Source organism: Corapipo altera, unplaced genomic scaffold, assembly GCF_003945725.1.
Source record: "Corapipo altera isolate COAL_440 unplaced genomic scaffold, ASM394572v1 65, whole genome shotgun sequence".
Classification (NCBI taxonomy): domain Eukaryota; kingdom Metazoa; phylum Chordata; class Aves; order Passeriformes; family Pipridae; genus Corapipo; species Corapipo altera.
The window spans coordinates 6,273,812-6,295,827 of record NW_020884891.1 but is presented as its reverse complement, the minus strand read 5'-3'; the positions used below and the strand labels follow the sequence as shown (position 1 = coordinate 6,295,827).

At 44.9% G+C, this 22,016-nt stretch overlaps 1 long non-coding RNA gene across 1 annotated transcript; it reads right to left on the bottom strand.

Annotated features, from left to right (window-relative positions):
- Positions 1 to 5,397: 5,397 nt before the first annotated feature.
- Positions 5,398 to 14,248, bottom strand: LOC113948133. Its single transcript, XR_003528007.1, has 3 exons — positions 14,189 to 14,248; positions 5,568 to 5,645; positions 5,398 to 5,482 (listed from the first exon to the last, which is right to left on the bottom strand). It is a non-coding gene; the product is annotated as an uncharacterized LOC113948133 (long non-coding RNA).
- Between the last annotated feature and the right edge of the window lie 7,768 nt (positions 14,249 to 22,016).

Genomic DNA, 22,016 nt, shown 5'->3' with positions numbered 1-22,016 from the left:
TGGGGGAGTGTGGTGTGAGTGCATCGGCTGGTTTTCTTGACGCCCCGAGTGGTTTCGATTTATTTCAGGTAGCAAATACCTGCGCTATCTCTGTCAACATATTTCGAAACCCCTCTGCGCAAAGAGAGTGTTCTGTAAATAAAACAATAACAACAAGGGCTCTGTGGATTTACCTCCGATTAAAGTCCTTTGTATATTTATATGCAAATGATGTTTAACCCTCCAGCTGCTGGCGGCTGTTCAATGAGGCCTGTGGGTGGGAGCACACGGGCGCTCGCCCCGTCTGTGCGGGGATAGCGGCTGCAAAGCTGTTCACCCCGTGTCATTCCACAGGCAGGGACACCCACCCGCCACGTGCCAGGACTGGGCAGGGCTGGGAAGCACAGCACAGCCGGTGAGCCTGAGGCTTCCCTTTCCCTCTTGGTGCGACTGATGCTGTGGCAGTTAATGTCTGTGAGAGCTGCATTCATCTAAGAAAAAGCAAATAGAAAACATGAGACTTTTGGCTAAAGGGAGTTTTTACCCCAATCACCAGTGTCCTGTCCTTCCAGGGAAAAGCAGCCAGGGCAGGACCACGGGTTTGGCCAACCCCAGTTTAACTGATGTGCTCCAATATTTATTTAACTGATGGGCTCAGCTGCAGATGTTACAGAGCCACTGCATCTCACTAACCCCTGATCTCAGGTAGGGGTGGAAATGAATGAGATTCTCCTTCCCCTCCCCATTGCAGCACCTCAGCTTTCATTCCCCTGCCACCTGTGACGCTTCTGTTTCTCTGCCTGGCCAATCAGCTAAGAGCTGAATTTTCTAATATGCACAGCAGGCAGCAAACAAAATAATTCGTAAACACTCTCACAGACCTTTATTCGTCATAAAAAAGAAAAAAAAATGGCTTGTCTCGTTTCTCCTCCTCTCACAGCAATTCTCTTTAAATAATTTCAGCAGGTACATATAGTGTTAGGAGGGGATGTCTTTATGGTTTTCATCCTTGATCAAGCTATCCTGTCTTTCCTATTTTTTCCAGTTGTCTCTAATATTTTGAAAACATTTACACTCACAATAATAGGCAATTTTATCACAAAGATTCTAGGCATGAGAACTATTGAGTTAATTTTCCTCTGTTTGTATCTCCAAAATGAATGGATTGCACCATTTAATGAAAACACTGTGCTCTGAAATTCAAGCCTTAAAATTATAAAGACGTGTCTGTGCTTTATATCCATCACTCTCTCACAGTGGTTTATATAAAAAAAATATATTTGGCTCCAGTTTTATTTATTTTACATTATGAAATAACAAAGATGTGTTCTGGGTTAAAACTGATCCTGAATGCTAATACGTGAGAATTAAATGGAGAGAATAACAATGGCCTAATGTCTATGCTAAATTAATATATACTATAAAAGATATGATGCATACTGGGTTGGTGTTCCCAGCAGAGTCATTATTTTGGAATAGGCTAAACAAACAATGATCATCCTTTCACTGATGAGTGATGGTCTCCAGTCTGCTGCCTTCTCACTCACGGTATGTAAATGATGTTCCCGAGCTTTGATCCAGGGACACAAAACATTTGCTTAGGCACTAAAGAATTGAAAATTGCCCTGAACTAGATAAAAGTAGGACAGAGCAGAGCTGTTAAGGTTTCACAGCATGGCTGGCAGGGCAGGTGGTTTATGTTAAGAGGTTAAGCAAAACACTGAGTGCCTAGTAACATCCGTGGAAAAAAATCTCCACCTCCTTCTCGGCACAGAGCCCACACATATGGTCCTTATTCCTGCTCCCCACATATGACCCTTCTCCTCTGCTGGCGCAGGGAATCCCCTTACCCCCATGTCTACATGAATAGCCCTGCCCAGATGAGCACATGGATATGGCCACTGCTCCTCTTTTCTCCCACCTATGAGCATCTTCTGCCAGCTGGTCCCTTCTGCCCCCGCACTGTCAGCAGCCGACCCCCAGCACAGCCTCCCCCAGCATCTTCAGTTCAGCCCCTTCTTGCTGCTGTGGATGCAACAGCAGGGGCAAGCTGAGCTGGTGCAGGATCTTGGACTGACCCCCCCATATTTACCTGTGGAAACATTCAGAAAAGTGGGATTTTATGTGCAAAGGCACCGGGTGTTTGCCCGGAAGCAGATTAATACAATGCCTTGTGCTTCCAGCCCTCAACTGATCTTTACTGCTCTAGGAAATTGTTAGCTATTCATTTAGGGCTGATCATCACATCCCTGTGTATTTCCTGAAGACTTTTGTTTTCACAGCATCTGAATTTCACCTCTGCATTTGGCTGGCAAATGGTGACTGCTTGGTCCCAGCAAAAAAAGACACACATCAGCTTTGGGGTAAGCAGGCTGTTGGTGTGTAAAAGTTGTATTAACACCTCCAGCTTTTTGGAAGGATCAAGTTTTCATGTCATTTCAGCCAGAGTAGGTCCCAGCATCCACTGTTCCACAGAGGTATGGGCAGGACTGCAGAAAGCTGTGAATCCCCTGGGCAGAGGGGCAGGACAGGGCTGTGGCAGCCCTGGACAGGGCTAACCCCAACTGCTGAGGCACCCACAGCTGCTGGGAGGATGAGGTCTTTTTAAAATGAGAGGGGAAACCATATTTGCACTGTAGCAGAATTAGAATAACTTGATTAAAAGAAATGCAAACAAGCCCTTCATTTTGCTTTGTCTCTTTGTAATGTGATTCATCTTATACTACCTGTGTAGGAAGGGGGAGAAGATAAATAAGTACAGAAAAGCCTCCCTGTGTCATGAAAATAGCGTATTTGTTAAAATAACAAGCACAACCATCACTAGGCCAACTGCTGCAGCTTTCCTTTATGGAATTGTCTCTCATCTGGAATGGTTGATGGCTGAACAGGTTTGCTGCCAGAGCATTCAAAACCACCCATCATGGGGCCTCAAAGTGATGGAGTGGATGTCCAGCCCCACTGCCCCCAAAAGACCTCTTCCCTCACCATTTCCATAAGACATGCAAACACAGTAACTTTGATAGTTTTACTTCTCTGTTAAGACTGTGTAAAACTGGATTATGGAGTTAAAAGGTATCACCAGGAGATGAGACAGCATGAAGACACCACCCTGTTCCCTGTGGAAACAGGGCTTAAAAAGAGTAGAAAAGAACAGAGCAATGAGATGGTCATCGGACAGGGGGAAAAGCAAGGCCAAGAGCAAGTAAAGGGCTGGGAAAGGACCAGAGAAATGCTGGGGTTGCAGAGCAATGGAAATCCTGCTAATACCTCACAGAATAAAGGCCTTACCTGGAAAAAGGCTATGCAAATGAGTGAAGACATGGAGCAGTGGGGTGATGAGTAAAACTAATTAGAAAATGAGGCGTGATTATTCATGGACTTGACATATCAGAGAACAGCTAATCAAAGGAATAATACAAGTTTGCATATTCTTTGTGATGTGGGCATCAAAGCCTTGCTTCTTGTAATTTCAGCATCACTGCTGCTCGTTCCTAAAACCAAGCACACTTGATGCACTTGTAACATCTAGCTCCAGATCACACAATGGGTCTCAGAGAGCCTGAGGTGTTCAAAACAGCTGTTTTTTCCAGCTATTGAAATGATCTCACATTTATCTCTACTTATAGATCTTGTCTCCCTGACTACAAACATTGCCCAAAACTCTGGGTGTGTGGGAAACTGGGCAGCCTTTAAAAGCTTCAGCTAAAGACCTGGAAACTCAAGGGACCCACCTGGCAAGATAATCACAAGATAATCCCCTATGGTTCTGTTTTGCTGCTGAGTGATTGCTAAATAAACTTCCTTGAAATCCCACATGGGAAGATGGACTTGGCAGGAGGTATTTGCAGAGAACTTGGGTGCAGGAAGCTTTCAGAAGTACCTCCTTCCCAACACACAGCATCAGAAACCTTCCAGCCAGGCTGTTCGTTCTAGCAAATCTTGGATTTTCACCACCACTCAGAGCCTGATGAAAGGCAGGCCAGATTTCAAGTTACAAGGTATCAGCAGTATTTCCATCTCACACATAGGTCTCGGCCCTGTGAAAGGTTTTAAAGGAGGACCTGATGTGGGACTGGCATCTGGCCACGTACCAACTGTCTGGGCAACAGTTGGAGAGTGAACAAATGATATCGCCCCATCACCACTGATTCCTTCCCAGCATGAAACTGGCTGAAAAACTGCTGAAACACCAAATTCCCTTTTGATGAGGACAGCCTGGGACAACTCCAGGAAACAGGATCCATGGGGATGAAAGGGCTCTTTCAAGTATGCCTCTGAATCAGTGGGAAAAGCAAGAAGTTGGGATCGCTCCTGCCACTGTTTGCTTGTCTGGATAATTACAGTGATGGGTATATTAATACTATCTGGCATTAGATCCAAAGAGGAACCAGGCATTGAAAGAGATTACTGGTGAGGTGTGTGAAGCACCCTTTTGGAGGTGCTTATGAACAGATTAGGAGGAATTAGAGAGGGTATGAGCCAACAAAGCCCAGGGTTGCAAGCCATATGGTCCAAGGGATATTTTGTGCCCACTTCCAAGATATATCATGCAAAACTGGTATATCTGACCTAGTTTAGGACAAAACCTGCAGCATTTGCTTGATTAAGATAGGTAAGAGACTAAATAGGATAATGTAGAGTGGTCTTCAGCAGTGGTTTCACACTGAAGAGAAAGGCTTTTAAAGGACTCATGCAAATATTTGTTGAATCTTCCTAAAACCAAGGGGAAAATCATTTCACATGGCCCTGAAAGGAACAGTAGGAAAAGACCATAATATTACCTAATGCTATCTCAATAGTAGTCCTGTGTGGAGTGAATACAGTGGGATTTGTTCTTGGCATTCAAGATATCTGAAAGGTGAAATATGCCCTTCACAGTGAAGTTATTCCATTTTAACTACACTGGTTTGAAGTAGATTTGGTTAAACCAGTACCACCTTTTACCTGGACAGTCTTCAATCTAGTTAGTTTTGATTTAACTTAATTTTGGTGTCATTATGTGTACAGACTTCATCTTGGATGCTGTATAAATATTTGCTCATTGAAATTGATGCTGAATTTGGGCAACACAATCTTGTGGAATTAGGGGGAATTACCCTCTCATCTTGTGTGAGAGGGGTTCAGATGCAGGAGCAAAAAAAAAATCTCAGGAAGAGGTTTTAAATTTCCACAGACAAGTTCATGCAATTACCTAATTTTTAAAATGGATGGAAGAATAAATGAAGGTGAAGCAAAAAGAACCTCAAGCATTATCAAATAATAAAAAAAAAGAAGCTTTGAGGACATTTCCTTCCAGCAGCAGGGCTGATGAATCTTCAGGGAGTGATCCCATAGTCCAGTGAAACAAAGAAACACTCATTTCACAGTGAGATTTTGCAACAGCAGATTTACCAGGAATAGCAAATAAATAATTCACTGTTCCTGAAGATGTGAAGATAAATTTTCTTTCCTTTATTTCAAATCTAATTCTTCCACCTGCAAAAGGCCTACAGCAAACATACCCCTAACAAAATAGAAAATAAGGAATAAAGCAGGAGTTTCACTTTCCAGTTATGTTTAAAAAGACTCCTAAAAAAGGAAAGCCTCACCTTCCTCTGCAACCTCCTCCACCGCTGCCACGAGTCCACAGGGAAACAAAATATTTGTGTTATATTACACTGAAACTTCTAGAATAAGAAAACAAAAAATCAACATTCAAAATGTTACCACAACAGAATTCCCCAGCTGAGCTGCATGTAAATAAAAAATATTGAATACAGCAATTTCTTGTAGTTTTCCAAAAATACCCAGGGTTCATAGCATTACAGCACTCTGCAATAACTCAAAGAAAACCAAGGCAGTGTGAATTTATACCTCCTGATCCTGAATTCTAGCCACTGGTCCCTTGGCTTGGGCCGGTTTTCACCAGGTGCTCCAGGCCAGCCTGCATTTGCTTTGCTACAGGCACAGGCTGCTCTTGGAATCCCACTTTGAGGAGATGATGCCAGTCCTGCATGTGCCTTAGCTGCCACTTTGCAGGATTAAAATAGTAGCAGCTATTTTAATCCACTACTGGAATACATCTGAAGAAATTCCTTGCAATCCCTTACTTCTCTTCCCAGCTGACACAGAGCCACATGGCAGGGAGTGCACGTGCAGTCCGTGTCCCCTGGCCAGAGCATTCCTTCCCTGCTTTGGACAGGAGGGGCAGATGCAGGGTACCTGCTTCATGGTGTGAGCACCCCTTCACCCAGTGAGGGCTGAACAGCATGGGCTGGCCCCATCCTGGTCTGAGCCTCCTGCTCAGCACTTTAGGAATGCTGCAGGCCTGCTGAAGGGATGGCTTGGGATCTGCAGCAGCCCCACCATGGCCTCAGCAACCCCCCACCCATCTGATGCCAGTGTGAGTTCTTCATCCCCCCGGTGAGGGCTGCATCGTCAAAACATCTGCCATGTGTATTATAACATCTCGTCCAACACTGCTTAAATCAGAGGAGCCAACACATGAACCTTTGCTAACTGCTCATTGACATAATAAGAAATTAAGTGGGCAGAGGAGAGGGGGTCAATGCTTCTGTTCCTACCCTGTCACAGTGGCAGGGTCCACTGCTGCGTGTGTACACTGCTACATACAGATACTGTACATGCACTAGATTACTGTGCAAAGATTACCTGTGCAAAGAGATGGTGAAGATGGATATTATTATGATGCATGGGGCTGGTTCCAGCCCTTTTCCTGCTCATCTTTCCCTATTAAAGATAAGCAAGGCATAACAATGTGGCCTTACAAACAAAGGGGTGTAGCACAACACCTCTCAGCATCAAAGTTCAGCAGATTCTCCACAAGGATATGCATCCTCCAGCTACACAGAACTTTTATGGACCTGCCTAGGTCCCAAGTAGATACAGCAGTGGTAAATTCTTGCAGTTGTTTGTGTTGGAAAATACCCAATCGGCACCTTTCTATGCATTCTTCTAACCTGACCTATTGATGCCTGCTTGTATTTTTAGGGGCCAGGGCAGCTTCAGACTTGGGGTCAACCTCAGAGACAGAGCTCCCACAGCAGAGCCTGCTGCAGCCATCCCTGCAGGGGATCCTTGATGCAGGACAGTTCTTCTTGAGACTGTCCAGACCAGGACTACTTACACTGCCCCACAGGACTTTCACCACAATACATTTCCCCAACAGATCCATGCCTGTACACATTTCGGGGAACAATCCACCATTGCCCTCCCTTAACTAAAAGATTAAAGCATACCCTGTGTTGTAAGCTGTGTCATGCCTTTACTTGCAGCCCCTACCTAGCAAAAATCTCTTGGCCAAGGAGACCACCTCTGGCTGTTGGACCCGCTCCATGGGTTTACGTGAGCTGAGTTCCAGGAGTTCCCTCTAACTCTGAATTTCCAAGACACTCTGGATAAATTAATCTGCCTGAGACCTGGGGCTGCCAATGAGAGCTTGTGACACTATGCAGAACACTGTAACAATCAGAAGAAAAATAACTTATAAAAAATTATTTTCTTTCACTCAAAGAATCAAACTTTAAATGATCCCATCTGTCATTTTCATCTGCACCCTGTTCCATTGGCTGGATTTTGCTCATTAAGATAAATTTCAAGCCAGCAGATCATTTTTACCTTCAGGGCTTTGATGAAATGTAGTGTTTGGGACTTCCTCCCCTCCTCCTTTTTTGACAGCCATGACAGAGGAATAAGTGTATCTCTCTTATGCTGCTTTGCAATTGTATGGAATGCCTTTGACCTTCCAAAAGGGAAACACTCTACATTCAAATTCCTCCTCCTTTTCCCCATGGGACTAGGAGCTGGCCAAGCCCCTCCAATAAAAGTTTCCTATTCGACCTTGCATCATAAAACCCTCTTTTCTTTATTACTCTCCTCAAAGCTTCCCCAGCAAACCTCTAGCTCTTTCAGCACTTGGTCTGGAGAGCTTCTGTGTTGTGCAAATGGTTCAAATGTCTTTGTTTCTTTCCTGAAAAGACATAAAAGCAATTTGTTGGATTCCTCACCTCATAACCAAACAGAACTGTACACTGTACACTCTGCATGTTATGGCTCCCCACAATTTCAGCCTCAATGACTTATTTTACTGTAAGTGTAATTATGCATTGGAGTGGTTTCATGAGGGATGTGATAAATCATCCGCCACTTAAAGTCTTTAAATCAAAGCTGGGTGTTTTCAGTGGGGTCCTGCTCCATGCCTGGAGCACACAGAGGCTCCCAGTGCATTTACAGGAGGGTATGTAATCACATGGTCATGGTCAGCCATGGTATTGAGGAATTAGTGGATGGGTGGGATGGCCTTTGTCATGCAGGATGTAGGATTAGTTGGACTTAATGGTCTGTTTTGGCCTTTAAATCTATGAATAGGGAAAAGGAAAGAGGGGAAAAAAAAAAAACCAACCAAAAAGAACAAAAGTCCCTATTATAGCCAGCATGTTTCTGCCTTCTGAAAGCAGAGTCAGAGTGACTGAAGGCAGCTGGAGCTGGAAATGAGTGCTGGGGAAAATCAAGGGCACCACTGTGCACTGTCTCTGATGCTCTCAGAGGCCCCCAGGTCCCCCAAAAAGGGCCTTGCAAGCAAACCCATGAGTCCAAACCCATTGGGATTTGATGATGTCTTTCAGAAAACAACAGATGTGAGAACACACACAATACTCAAACATTTTTCCTTCCCCCCCTCCATCCCCTTGAGGTCATTTTAGGTGTTCCAGAACTAGAAATCTAATGCTTTTTCTATTTCTCAATTAAGCTAATTAAAATTTTAATCTGGTGGACATTATCTTATTGCATAATTAGAAGAGCTTATATTGCAGTGGTTTGGTTGGTACCAATCCTTTTTGCTTTAAATTGTGTTTCATTAATTGAACAGAGCTTAGATGGGTGCTTATAAGGTACTAAGCCAACTATCTGCTCTTAACAAAATACTCAATTCTCCCTGGCACCTGTACCTGCTCTGAGGCCACATGCTTTATGCTATAATAGTTTTCCCTTAGTAAAGGTTGGGCTATTACAACCATGATCGCATGGGAATTTTGGGGACTATAGACTCCCCTCATAGACACCCTCACAGACTGGCTGCAGGCAGCAAACACAGAGGATCCACTTGGAAAATGGCAGATCCAAACTCTTCCTACTGACTTGCTGATATCATCTGCTTAACCATGGGTTATTGAATAATTAATTACTCCCAGGTCTCTATTAAGTCCCAAAGAATCTTTCTATAGACTAGACTGGTATTACTCTGCCATACATTTTAAAGAGATTACTGTTAATTAATTTAACTCATCTGCATACCTAAAACTCAGCTAAACCCTCTATTGTGTTACCTGCTGTCATTTCAGACGTGTAATGCTTCCAAACTCCCATAGAAATAGAAATGGATTAAACTCATCTTCTCAGATATGAAGCAATTTAAGAAATAAGTTGTTTTTCAACACCTCCCACAGTGCCCTGTGCAGAGCGGGACCTGGGAGCTGCCCAGGGCACTGACAGAGCTCTTCCTGCAGGTTATCCATCCCACCAGGAGTCAACTGCCCTCCAGGACTTTTGACCTAGTGTTTCCAAAGACACTAAATTTCCTGAAAGTGTAAATAAAACATTAGACCACAATTTATCTACTCCTGGGGCTAAGGCACCCGAAAGGGTGAACGTAAATCAGTCAGAACGTTCGTGATCTACTGACACATTTCCTTTCTAAAATAGGAGCCCGACACACATAAATCCTCACAAACGCTTCTCTGGAGCCATCCCCATCCCATTCACCCCAGACACAGTCACCAAATCTGCACAGGAACCTCCACAATGCCTGAGACTGATGGCCTGTGGATGGGCTGAGGGCTCTTGCTGCTACCACAACAAAACAGTAAATAATTACACTAGTAATGAGCCAGACCTTCCGGCTGGCCAAGTCACAGGAGCTGGGGGATTTTTTGTCAGTAAACAAAATTTCAGATTAAACAAAAAGCAAGCAACCTTTTATCAAAACTAAACATCTCCATAGAGCAGAAATCCCTTGGATAAAAATTGCTATTTTTTTCATAAGGAAAGATGAAAACAATTCAGGCATAAAAATTCTTGGATTTTTGGTTTTGGTTTTTTTCTGCAAAATATACACAAAATCCCTCACAGGATTTGAAAACACAGATTATTTCTCTGGTAGTAGCTTCTTCTGAAAAGATGGAGATTTTTAGCAAAAGGTTGGAACTGAGGTTAAAAAAAAAAAGAGGAGTAATTTTACCCAGCTCTATTGTCAGCTCCCCTTCACAAACTGCTTTGGGATTAATTGGTTGACAGCAGCTCTGTTAGCTATCTGGGAATCATGTGGATCTGTGGAGACATGGAGCTCACAGCACGGGAGTGAGCCATAAGGCTCAGCATTTCCAGGGCAAGCCTGCAGCTCCAGAGCTGGATTAGGCAGGGAGCACTGCTGGAAGCTGCAGAAGACCCACAGCAGGCACTTGCCTGCTTTCAGGTCTTGTTTGGAAATCAGCACAAGATTACTCCACAGCTGCAAAACAGAGAGTGCTTAAGCAGAATCCATTTCCTAAACAATTTCCAGAGCAGTCAGTGACTCTGCCCAAGGTGAGGCCCAGCAACCCTCTCTGCATCCAATTTGCACACTGGTTTTGTTCATGATGCAGTCCCTGCACCACCACCTCTCCAACACTGGCATTTTCCAGGCTGGCAGCCAAAGGGATGCATAGGCAGACATTCCTGCAGACAGAAAGCTAAAGCCAGTTTGCCTTACATTTGCTCCAAGAGGGGCAGGATGGAGAGCAGTGTTTTGCATCTGGGCAAGGAGTCTGAGCTCATCACTCAAACACAGAGTTTGTTTGCATCGAGGGCTCGTAGCAGGGAATGGTCTCTGCTGACACCAGACCCCACATTCCTGCCACAGCTGCCTGTATAGGTGTGTCTCTCACTGACGTGATGACAATTCAGTCTGAACTTCTTTGACACTCAAACCCAAGGTGTATGAAGACAAGGGTTCATACCTCATTGTGTCACCCTTCCTGAATTCCCTTTCAGGGATCCTGAAGCATGGGATCACAGCACTTTTGGTGGGAAGAGCTTCTCATCCAACCTCCTCCTCAAAGCAAGCTTAGCAACCAGCAGTAAATGAGCTTGGCCACAGCTTCACCTGGCCAGAGCATGAAAACTTCCTAGGATGTGGGTGCCACAATCCCAACAGAGAACCAGAGATGCATCTCTCTCACAGGGAAAAAGTTTTCCTGATTTCCAGTCTGAACCTCCCAAGCTGCTGTTGCTCCTTGTAACATCATTTACCTTTACCAAGAAGGATCTGGCTCCATCATTTCTACAGATTGCTGTAAGTTGCTATTAGCTCATCCCTTTACCAGCCTAAACCAGCTCATCAGCCAAAGCCTTGCAGGGTAGGCATCCTAAACCCCTGAAGTCTCCATAGCCCTCCTCTCCAGCCAAACTGGGATCAGCCAGTTCTGGCAGCACAGCTCTAGGTCTTGATCTGTACTTCACAACTTATATCCCTGTCCCTTGGAGCCAGCCAAGCAAATCCTGCCCAGGCCACCTCTGAGGGGGGCACAAAGACCTCCCACACATCTTCTGCGACAGCAGCACTGAGGCACCCACATTAAGCAGGCAGAAAAGAGAAACCATTCAGTTATGATTTGTCCCATTCACTGAGTTGTCTGAAAACTGCAGCTTGGGTAGGCATTAAAGCAGCTACAGTCTCAGTGGCTCAGTAGATGCCCACTATCTGGTGGCATCCAGCTATGTCCTAAAGCCTTCTCAGCCTCCAGCCTGAGTAAAGTCCTCTCTTTCCACTTAACTGTCTAGTTTACATGGCAAAACAGCTTCCCAAAATATTCTTGTAGTACACCAAACAATCTTGCTGCCGGTCCTCAAATTTCAGTGTGATTGGTAATCAGTGCACCAGGCATCAGAACTGAGTTATTAAAATATCTGCCATGATGAACAATGTAAAATAAATGCAGATAAATTGTATTATTCTGGGTCATTTAGTTTTAAGTGCAGCAGCCTCTGTGTTTTTTGCCACTTAAGCGATATGCAGCATGAAACAGCACAAATAAATACAGATGTAGAGAACATTAGATACACTTTGTAAGAGCAAATTATGCACGTTCACATTTCATTCTGGTTAGATCAAAATTAGGTGGTTTTCCTCCATTATCTCAGTGGATACACTAAAAGTCAATGATTTATGAAAGAAACCGGTGTGAATGCCATTATAATTGATTAACCTAAGAGACTGGTGACCTACTTATAGATATACAAATATGATTATAATTGTGCAGTAAGTAATTGAATGTTCTGCAGGACTTCTTTATAATGTGATTGTAATGCATAAAAATAAGAGGTAGACAAAAGGCTTCAATGTTGTACAGGCTCTGAGATCCTAGGAGAGGTGCTGAGTTCTCCCTGCTCCCTCTTGTCAAGGTGAATAGGTGTTGAGACCAGAATCAACTCCGTCCTGAACAGTAGCATTTCCCATAAATAGACTATCACTTGGACAAAAGGCTCCAGTGTACATTGTGGCTGGGATAACTTTTGACACCCTGAGCAGATCTCAATGTCTGGGACATGCTGCACACAGACCCCTCCCCAGTCATCTCTACTGGACCCACTTTTTAGAGGCTTCCTTTAGGTCAAGAAAGGGAGACAGGCAGATCCAGACCATCCAGAAGTCATGTAGGTATAAAATAAACATATGGGTCCCTATTTCTAAACCATCCCTTTGCAGCAGGACTCGGCACCACTGTAATGAGTTTGGGAATATGCCAAACCTCATGTCTGTGCCAGTCGTGGCTCTGAGTCGAGCACTGCTGCCACTTCTGCTAATGGGTATGAGTGCCCACTTGCCTGTGTTACAGTCACAGGACACAGCAAAGAACGAGAGCATCTCCCTGCCTCCAGTGCTTTGCAATCCACATCCAGAACAGGGAGCAACAGATGGAGACAGGAGACAGTCCCCAGGTGCTGGCAGCTAAAGACCATACCTAGACCATGCAAATGGCTCTACTCTGCAATCCCAGGCAATGCTCCTTGCTAATTATGCTTCCCAACACCTCTGCAGTGTGCGTCCTGTTGGACCAAGGGCCAACATCACCCAGCCCACAGCTGCCTGGAGGCTCTCATGGTATTATTATGTACCACGGATTTTCCTGTATCTTTTGCTGCCAGTCACTTCTGACTTAATTTGTCTGAGCTCCTCTGCATGGACACGGGTGGCAGAGCTAACCTCTGACAATGACACACAGCTCTCTGCAGAACAAAATTCTAGATTCCTAATTTGAATGACTAAATATACCAAAGCTCAGTGATGAATTATTTAAAATCTATACAAATTTTGATGCTGCATACTGAATTAGAGACTTCAATGCACCTCTGCAATTATGAGTCCCTCTGCCTACAGCTCCATCATGGAAAAGCATCCATTCAAACCCCCTGGGATAAGTGATCTGTTACAATTCCCTGGACTGGAAACCCTGGAGATGATGTGGGAGCCAGGAGTTGCTAGAATGGGATTGAGTTAATTAGCACTGTGTCTGAGGAGAGCTGTAACAGCATAATGAAACAAATAGAATAAAAGCAGTCTAAAGTGACTCTAGTGGATTGATGGGTGCTTGCTGCTGACTGTGGAATAGTCAGGATGGTACCCATGCCTGCACATCTATGCATTTGCCATGTATTGCTCATGCTGGGGGAGATGGATGGGGAAGAGGGTGGGTCATTGCAGCTCTGCAAGAACTTTCTGACATGATGTGTGATAGGGGCAGAGAAGTGGAAACCACTGTCAGCAGCCCCTTGCTGCCACAGCACACCTGGCTCAGTGTCAGCTCTGCTTGTGAAGAACCAAAGCCACCACCCCTTAAACCCTCGTGCAGGATGGGATCAGGTCCAACACACACAGCTCTGCAGGAGCCACAGTCAGGGATGCACTGTAGCACCAGGAATGCCTGAGTCCTCGAAAATAACCCTGCACTCAGCTCCTGCATGGGCTGAAGGTGTCCCACTGCTGGTGAGGGGCCCTGGGAGGGCTTGCAGGGCTCCTGTCCCCTTGCACCCTGCCACAAACTCTTGTCAAGCACATGCTGGTGATGGCCTTCCTATGCCCTGTAGCAGAGCAGTATGTCCATTCAACTGCAAACTACAGACATTTAGAGCACATCCCAGAGTAAAGCTCGCATCCCACCTCCCGAGGAGTTACCTCTAAGCCCGGCACACAGGTGAGTGGCTGAAGATGGCCATGTTTCACTTCTTCAACCATCAACAAGTTCCACTTTTTCAGCTTGTTTTGCATTCTTTTCAATATTCAGTTGTCTGGAAGAGGAATATGTTGGTCTCAGCAATGCTATGTTTGAGGGAGCTGCTGGCTTTTTCAGAGTAAATTGTTCAGAGTATTTTTACAGTCAGCATAAAAATACTGACACTGCCTGTATGGATAGCTCTGTTATCATGCCTGTGGCCAATAAAGAAAGTGTAAGGAAAAAAAAGAAAGCCACAAGTTAAACCCATACTTTACAACAATAAGACTCTTCCTTTTAATTTTTAAACTTCTCAAACCCTAGCTTCCACCAGAATGAATCAGTAAAAGATAAACAGAGCTGCCAAGCTGCACTGTTTTGAAGCAGAGGGATGACTCCCAGCTTGGCCAACTGTTCTGACTGCCAAATATAATATACACTAAAATGACAAAGCATAACAATACAAAAGACCACGTACTATCTTCAGTCCATATACAGCTCTATCTCTCTCTCTACCAGAGGGAATTGGAGCTGTGCCCAGCAGTTGTATCTAGCCCTGAGCATTACCTATCTACCAAAGACTAGAGAGAACTGCTGGGGACAGATAGCAGCTAATAGCTGAGCTGCTGAAGTGATACCCGCAACTTTGCTTAAACAAGAGGAGCATAAATAAACCCAGCCTGGCTTTCTCTAAACCCAAACTCCTCATTGCTGCAGAGGCATTTATGTTGTGGCATTGCCCAGCCCACTATTGCCAAAGAGGCAGGAACAGCCTGACCCACACAAGCCCCATAGAAAATTCATTGCTCCAGCACTGTGACATATCTCTTTCTACATACCTTTTCCTCATTCCTACCAGCAGCAGCTGGGCCAAACACTCAGCTTCTGTTTGCTCCTTCATGTCAGACCTCTCCTCCTTTCAGCTTCACTCTACAAATCAGGGATAAGCACCAGCTAATGTGAACTGTGGGGCCAAACAAATCCCTATGGGTAGCACCTGTGCCCCCCTCATCCCTTTACATACATCAGCTGCTCTTTCTTCCTGGGCATTGCTTGGAGTGAAGACAGCCCTGCAGCAAAATAATCCCAACTTCAAGCCCATTGTAGAAATTAAAAATTACTTCCTTCCAGTTGGATGCAAGGCTTACTAATTTCCCACCAGCATTCAGGTAGCAAGTTTGCCACATGAATAATTGTGTGTCCAGAAAAGTGTTCCACTGGTAGGGTTATTAGCAGGAAAACAAGAATTCAGTTGGAAAGCATTAATAAACCTTGAAGACAACAGCTGTTATGGTGATTGATCCACCAGCCAAGTGTACACAATTCATGCAGGATGGAGGAGCAGAGGTTATTGCACAGGGAGGGTATGCTGAGAAGCAGGAAAGAAGGCAGGGTTGTTGTAGAGGTCAGGGATAAAAATTGGCATTGCCAGGTTCAAAAGTGTTTAAAACCCCCACACATCTTTTCCAAAGCTGACTCGAAATTAGATTATTTTAGTAGTCTGCAGCATTCGCTACTTAGAATATTGGTGATTTCTTTTAATACACAGGGACAATGGAAACAGAAGAGTTTTGTGTGTGTCACAGGACAATTTCTCTGTTCAGTCCCCAGGACCAGCAGATGCTGCAATGCAAAGGCTGCAGGTGCCCCAAGGAACATACACAGATGTGCCCAGTGCACCTACCCCTCCTCCTGAGGGGACTGATAAAATCACCAAACTCCTCCAACGGCTGAAAGAAGGATTAAGGGGAGGATGGAGCTGCCTACAGAAATGCCAGGAATTTCTGGCCCAGTGCACTGGGTCTGCTGCAGGGCTCTCCTGCCCATGAGTACCTGCACATTGGGAGCATCTCTCCTTTCTGCCTGTGTGCATCAGGGGTTTGTCCTCTGGCACTCACTGGAGTACGTTTTCAGTCTGTCTGGATAAGGATGCTGGTAAGAAAAAGGAGAAGGTGAACCTAAGTTGGCATGTTTGGCATGCAGGAACACCCATATCTGAAGCAATGTGATGTTCTGTAGCTCTCTTTGCCTCCCTGGAAACATCCCTTTCTGCAGGAATGTCTCATCCATCCCGGCAGTACTGTCTCTGCAAAAGCTGAATGGAAAAAACCCCATGGCCATAGTGGAGACAGAGGAGAGGGAATTCAGGTCCCTCCACCCAGGACCACCACTGGTGCTGGGCACAGGCTGTGATCCTCCCCAAAGTCTTCACATCATGGCACTACAGTTCATGCCAAACACACTGTAGGGTATTGAGCTCATTGCATTATGTTTCCTTCTGAAAGGAAACAAAAACAAAATCTTACCAGTTTATTATTTCAGCTAATTATATGAACCAACAGTATTTCATCCAAACCATTTTAGGAAAATAATTGGAGAATGTTTGCAAAACCCAAGCAACCGTTTTTCTCCTGCCAGGATGGCAGATGCAAACATAAAGAGTAACATGTCCATACATCTCCAATCTCAACTTCTTATGAAACAAAATAAAAGCAATCTGGTTGTGAACTGATCCAAAGCAAATACAATATTTCAGAACACGCCACATTTAGTTGGTGGGGCTGATTTATATGATGCAATTTAAAGACCAGTGTGCAAATATGGAGGGGAAGACTATTTCCCCTTCACACTTTCTTACCTCGCAGACATTGTTTTTGTTTTGCATGTAAGTGAGGAGCCCTTGGCCTATGTAGCAGCTGCCTTTGAAGGATGAGCACTGACTGGTTTCTATGGCACTTCCAAAAAGGGTTGTTTTACAGGCCAGAGGTTCCCTTCGTCACACAGAACGTTTTGCCATTTGTTGAGTGATCCGTGAGATCATCACACAGTGGTCTTCAAAACAAGTGTTGCCAAAAGTGTCCCCCACCCAACTTCCATTTGCAGGCACTATCTCTATTCCCAATTTACAGCTGGAAAGAGGGGCAGGGAGAAGGCAGCAGAAGGCTCTCTAGGGAAGCAGTGGAGTCACCAGCTGTGGAAGTGTTCAAAAAATGAGTAGATGTGGTGCTTTGTGGCATGATTCAGTGGGCATGCTCAAAGGTTGGACTCGATGATCCTGGAGGTCTTTTCCAAGGTTAATGATTTTATGATTTGATGACCTTTCTCAGGTAGTTCCATGCACAGGCTGAATGTCAGTGCTGACAGCCAGTGTGCCACCACAGAGCCCAGGATGGCAGGATGGGATCACCCTGTTCAGTGCCTTCTCCTTTGTCACACACCATCTGAGAGACAAAGACCTCATTGTGTTTGACGTTTCCATGACTCGTTTTCTGAGGAAGTGCTGCTCCAGCCATTGTCTCTGTTCTCTTTTAGATTTCATGGTCAGTTTCTAAGATTTAGTGGCTTTTCAGCAGGCAGAAGAGCACCTCAGTTTTGTGGCACTGCAGACCTACTTAGAGATAATTGCTGAAGTAAATCAGGAACAAAGGGAGACCTAGTAAAAACTGGAAATTATATCTTAAAAGCGAAATTATACTGAAAAAAAAGAAAAACACAAAACAACAACAAACTAACAACAACAAAAAAAAAAACCCCACCCACCCCCCCAAAAAACCAACCAACCAACCAACCAAAACAAACACAAACCAACACACAAAAACAGGAGAAAGAATATCAGCAGGATAATTGTCATTTTCAGTAAGGAGGCCAGGGAAGGGTTTCCAAAACCAGTCCAGTCCCAATTCTCAGTTTGCCTTGCTAAATCTTGATCCATCATTTTGCAGTGAGCCTAAGCATATATTCCTCAGGGACCTGCTTTCTGAATGAAATCCTCCAGCCCTCCATCACAGGAGCAAGGAGGGATGCCAAGTGCCTACTCTGAAGGGCTGCTACTGCTGCCTTAGACAGAAGCATTCCTGAGTCCTTCCACAGCTTAACCTCATCCCATTTCCTGTTCCCAGGGAGAACCAAAGCTGTATGTTGTTCAAAGGCTACACAAAGACAAATCAGTGTTTTACACCCAAGCACCCTCAATATTTGGGCCACAGCAGCCCTGTAGCATCACAGGTAAGATACCATCAGATTGGTCTAAGATACACCTCCCAGGAATGAGACAGGTCAACAAGAATAAATACATTAATTTAATTCTTTCTCTGCTGCTTTCCCCTTGCTACCAGCAGTTGCATTTATGCATTTTGCACACCAGTGGTGTGAGGAATGTTCTCGGGAAGGTCTGCATCCCAGGACTTGGAAGACTCTAATACCTGGATTTCATGAGCAAGGGAAAACAGCCACTCTGTGAATTAATGGAAAATCTTATGGCAACGCCAATAAACAGAGACGCTAATTAATGCCAATTCAATGAAATTCATTTAGGACTCAGATTGCTAACCAAAGCTTTTCTTCCCCCACATCTGGATATTGCAAACCTTCAAGCAATGCTGGAGATTTCCCTCAGCTCCCTGAGGAACCTGGCCCTGTGCAATGAGCTGCAATGTAAACCGCTGCACTGCCTGGGTCTGCTGGTGGGTGCAGGATCCCCATGGAATTACAGGACTTTTCTGCAATGATATATGTTTGACATGGCAGTCAGGTAAACTGTGTTGTGCTGCATTCATGAGCATTTTTCAATTAACACTAACAGTCTAACACTGAAGATGGTCTCCAGTCTCAAATCTCAGATATTCAAAGTCTGAGGGTTGTTTGAAGTTTAAGCATGGTTGAGCTGGGCTAGCCCTGCATTATTTTCTAAACATTGACTTTTCTGTCATCTTTATTTATTATAATTAATACTCTCTTAATGCAGACTCTCCCTGGACTTGTTCTGGGATATGCTGTACTCCTTGTTCTTGTGATGAGCAGTATTCCCCCACCAGAACACAGACATGGCATAATGACTCGAATTTGCAAAGGCACTTTGTTTCTTATGGAAATCTGATTATCAGTGCAAAAAAAAAAAGCCCCTTCTTTTTCATGGCAAAGTGGCCTGTTCTGCTCCAGATGAAAATGTGGATGTTTCCATAATTGCACACTGACCTGTGTTGAACAAGCCAGCTCAAATGCTATTTTAGCTCAGTGTGGCCAGACTTTATCAGATTTATTCTATCTAGAGGAAGTCACATTGCAAGTAAATAACTTCAGTGGTACATTGGAGTGTTGAAAAAGCAAATTATTTGGCAACTATTCCCCCTTTCTTCTCCTTATTCACCTGGTTTATGGGGCCATTAACAAATGCACCCTGGCTAAAAATGTAGCCTCAGAATAGATGAGACAACCTCTCCACTCTTCCACTTCATGAAGTTTTATTTTGAGTCCCTCTTTCTTCTTGCCCTCTAGAGACTTCATGTGCTGTGACATTTTCTGAGTTTCTGCTGCCAGCCTGGGAGGATGGCCAGGAGGTGAAGTGCAGGGACTTTATTCAGCGCCCTCCCTGAAGGACAAGAGCTCCTTGCTGTAACTACAGTTCTGCAAGTCTTTTTGTGCATCACTGCCACTTTGCCTCCTTGCACACCCCCTCCTTCCACCCATCCTTACTCCCAAAGTTCTGCCATGGTGAGTTGGGCTGGCACTGGATCTGGTTGCAGGTAGGAAAGACAATGATGCCCTCTTGGATGGGTCAGCCCAGGCACTGGCTCTCCCTGCAAGATTTCTTCTTTCGTTGCCATGGTCCCTTCTTGCTGCAACCATGACAAATGCCAGAGCTCTTTAACCATTTTCCTATAGGAGAATTAAAGTTTTAATGATTAACCTTTATAAATTACAAGAGCAATACTCCAAATAATAAATAGTTTCTGGCCAGGTCTAACCCTCTGAGCTATTATTCTCCAGCATGATATGCTGAGCCTCCATCTGCATTTATTTTCCATACAGTATTCAAGTCCTCTTATGTCATTGAGATAAGCAGTCAGGAGATATGTGTTTTCCAAAATGATGTCCTCATTCATCATTTCTTCCTCGCTGCTCAGCCTGATTACATTTAATTCAAGAAGAAAGAAGCTTTGCCTGGGCCCACTGAGCATATAAGGTTAAAAAAGCAATACAAATGAAGCAACGGCTTCCTGGAGAAGTGGCTACAGAACACAGAATAACACCATCCCTTATCAGCACCAGGGCTGTGTACTCTCCTCCTCATTTTCAGAGAAAACTCACAGCACAAATGACCCATTCATCAAGATCAGCAGGTACAACTCTGCTTTAAACACACATGCACAACAGCAACCAACCTCCCTGTTAATAGGGAATGAGCTTTGAGGATTAATTTCATCTGATACTAATGCAAAGCTTAATTACAAAGAGAGAGAGGGGAATGAAAGCTTGCTGCAGCCTGAGCTCTTTCCAGGGGCTCTTGGCTTAAGGAGAAATATCTTTTGTTCCTACAAGTTCTTCTCTGTCGCAGTATTTGGCCACTCCAGGATGCAGCAGGGAGAAATAATGCCAAAATGTGTCTGCACAATATGAGCAGTGGCTTTCCAAGCCTGATGAAAGATTCCTTGTGACTTTGTGCACTCATCCTCTCCCTGGCTGCCCAGGATGCAGCCTCCGGGTGCATGGAGTCTCCTCAGTGAGCAAGGGGGAGAGAGGCAGCCCATACTGAAATTCTTGCTCACCTTCTGCAGCAATGTAGCCCCTGTGAGGTGCTCTTCACCAGCCCAAGCAGAACAGTACAACCTGTGCCAGTTCTGAGTCAGGGAGCTCTGCTCTGCCCTGGGTGCCAATCCTGCACCCTCCTGGGTGCCAACACAGCTACTGCTTGTTCCCACATTGCTCAGTGGCAAAGGTGATGCTGTTGAGAAGACCTACGTGGTGTAAACAGTGGCTCAGCTCCACGTTCAAGTCTGAACATGATGTGGATGGGAATGGGCACTACGGGTCTTGGCTGGTGCATGGCTCTGCAGTGGCACCAACAACCCCCCCAAACCCACTCCCACAGACAAGTTGGGCTGGCTGCTCCAGAGCCAGGCTGGCACCCTCATGTTTTCAGAAGGAATTTCCCACTAGGAAAGGCAGTTTGCATATTTGCTCTAATCAGACTTCAAAGAAATGCCAAAGGAGCCAGGGAAATGAAACACATACTGAGCCAGCCAAACGGGCAAATAAACACAGGCAAAAAAAGCCAGTCTCTGATAAAATGAACTCAGACCAACTCTGGATTTAAAATGAAAATTGAAAAGGACTTAAAGAGATGAGTAGCTTCCCAGCATGTCCAGAGGGCAGCAGATCCACAGCTCCAAGCTCTGCCCCAGAGCCACAGCAACAGTGCATGTGTGCAGCAGCTCCAGGGCAGTGCAGCTGCTCATCCCACCCCTCCAAGGGGAGAAGGGCTGTGGACACACTGGAGTCCCAGCTCCCACTGCCTCTCCAGGACTTAACATGTTCTTTTCCAGAGAAGTTGATGCTTTCTTTAGAAAAATCTGTAATAATTTTTGGTAACTATTCTGAAAAAAACCCTCCTCCCACCTATGTTTTGATCAACACTGATTTGGAGAGTCCACTGTCACTTAGTTTGAGCATGGAGACACGAGACTCTTTCTAGGGACCCAGAAAATTAAACTGAGTTGGGAAAGAAGCAGCCCATGACCTGTCTCTCCCTTGGCCAGGGCCAAGCAAGCCCATGTTAAACCTGCCCTCACAGAGGAACTCTGGGCACACAGACAGGGGAGCATGGCTGCTGGCACTGCCACCCTGGACAACAGGCTGGGAGAGCAAGGGAGGGAAGTTGTATTATCCCTTTCAAGCTACAAAAGCAGGCAAAATGTAATTATAATCACCCAAACTGGAGTTCTGCCAGGACATCTGGGCTAATGGTCTTGCTCTTGCAAGAAGTGCCATGGGATTTTTCTAATGATCACAAGT